Source organism: Halyomorpha halys, unplaced genomic scaffold (genome assembly GCF_000696795.3).
Source record: "Halyomorpha halys isolate HHAL.00 unplaced genomic scaffold, Hhal_1.1 Scaffold1970.1, whole genome shotgun sequence".
Classification (NCBI taxonomy): Eukaryota; Metazoa; Arthropoda; class Insecta; order Hemiptera; family Pentatomidae; genus Halyomorpha; species Halyomorpha halys.
In genome coordinates this window covers 45,721-48,055 of record NW_027111504.1, presented here as the reverse complement: position 1 = coordinate 48,055, position 2,335 = coordinate 45,721, and positions in this window count along the sequence as shown.

Genomic DNA, 2,335 nt, shown 5'->3' with positions numbered 1-2,335 from the left:
TCACCAGTATGTCTGGCCATTATGTGTCTTTTTAAATGGCTAAGACGAACTGATTTATATTCACAATGAGGACATTGATGAGGCTTCTCATTAGTATGTCGGGCCATTATATGTTGTTTTAAATGGCTAAGATTAACTGATTTATACTCACAATGAGGACATTGATGAGGCTTCCCATCAGTATGTCGGGTCTTTATATGTTGTTTTAAATGGCTAAGGTGAATAGCTTTATATTTACAATGAGGACATTGATGAGGCTTCTCTTCAGTATGTCTGGCCATTATGTGTTTTTTTAAAGTTGCATGTTTAACTGATTTATGTCCACAATTATAAAATTGATTAGGCTTCTTATTAGTACTAACGGCCACTATGTGTTGTTTTAAATTACAAAGTTCAACTGTTCTATGTTCACAATGAGGGCACTGATGATCCTTTTCGACTGAATTACAAGGCATTACATGTTTTTCAAAACGAAATGGTATGTTTCCCTTGGAGTCACAATGTTGACATTGACATGCCTTCTCCTGAGCATGATGATGCATAAATGGAATGTTAATCCGATATATCTCATTTTGTAAGCACTCAAGATCTGTGGAACAATAAATATAATAATACTACATATAGACGGTTGACCTTATGTTAAATTAAAATGACCCTGGGATGCGGTTAGAAAAACAAGATTAAAAAATGATATTAATTATATAGAATAATTGATACTTTTGTTGTTCAGACTTCAAACTGGGCTATATTAATAATTACTTTTATTTCAAGGATTTCATTTCTTTGATTTCTCATCATGTTACTTTTATGATAATGGTTTAACTAATCTAAATAGTTATATATTCTCAATGAGGACATTGATTTGGGTTTCACCTGAATGACAGCTGAGTATATGTCTTCATTAATTACCAGGCATAGCTGTTTTATATTGACAATATAAAAATTTATATTCTATTATATTTATATTTGGCTTCTCACCAGTCTCACGAGCCCTAATATGTATTTTTAAATTACAAAGTTAAGCCATTATATATTTACACTATGGACATTGATGAGCTTTCTTACCAGTATGATGACTCTAATATGTGTTTTAAATAATAACGCATATCTGCTTTATGTTCACATTGAGTACACTGATGAGGCTTCTCACCAGTATAAAAGGCCATTATTAGTTAAATCTATTAGATACAATAGCGGTGAAGCTTATAACTCTCTTATTAGCCACAGAGCAGCAGAATTTTATGACATGCAAGGAAAAATTAATAAGGTGTAGGAAAATCTTGGTTGACCTGTCCCTTCCTAACTATACAGTTGGAACTCTGATATTTTTGGTAGCTTCTGCTATTCTGCTGTGCACTCCCTTGTCTACGGCAGCATTGTTGATAACCATTGTGCCCAGATATGAGAAGTTCTCAACAACCCCAAACTCCTCGCAGTTACACAAGATAATTGTTTGCAGTGTTGTTCGAGCCTTACACGGTCCTTTGTTGTTCGAGCCATAAACAAAGTGTTGGGAACATTTCAACAGCAAACAATACTTTCATGATATTCAAAAAAAGTGGGTTTTTCTCTGCTACTTTCTCGAACTTTAAATTTATTAAATTATTTCTGGGCATTCCTTACATTGGATAGTCATTAATTCATAATCAGTATTAGTTTTTATTGCTGCAGATCTGGTAGATTCAGCACAAGAAAATAAAACATAGTATCCATTAGACTCTAGGCAGCGAACTCCTCCTTTTACATTCTTGGTTAAAGACCATGGCTAGAATATTGAAGCTCTTCCAGCAAATGGCAAATAGAATATCCTCATCGTCTCCCAGTCAAGCTCTGGAACAATTTTCCGCAGCAGAGACCGGGAATCTGAACTCAGATGGCTTTGTTTCGTTCAGCACACTTCCTCCAGAGCTCTACAAGAATACCGTCATCGTCCCTAAAGGGTTTGCTCAATTATCACTTTTCCTTGACGAACGGGGAATCATCAGGGTGGGAGGACGTCTGCAGTAGTTCCCCGTGTCTAGCGCAGCCCAGCACTGTATTCTCCTTCCAGAGAGAACACCACTCTCGAGCCTGATTATTAACTCCATTCACCCCAAACATTTTCATGGGGGCCATGCCCTTGGCGTTTCTATGAGGGAAATACTGGATACCAACAACCGCAAAAGTAATAACAGGGAGGATTCAGCGTTAAGATCACTACCGGAGGCAGGGAGCCGAAACAATAGCTCATATAATGGCGCCGTTCTCCCTGAAGAGATCGCAGAATTTTGCTTTAAGAAAAGGGATGCATTTTTCATAAATTTCCTTTTTTTCCCTTTTTACTCAACCCACCTGA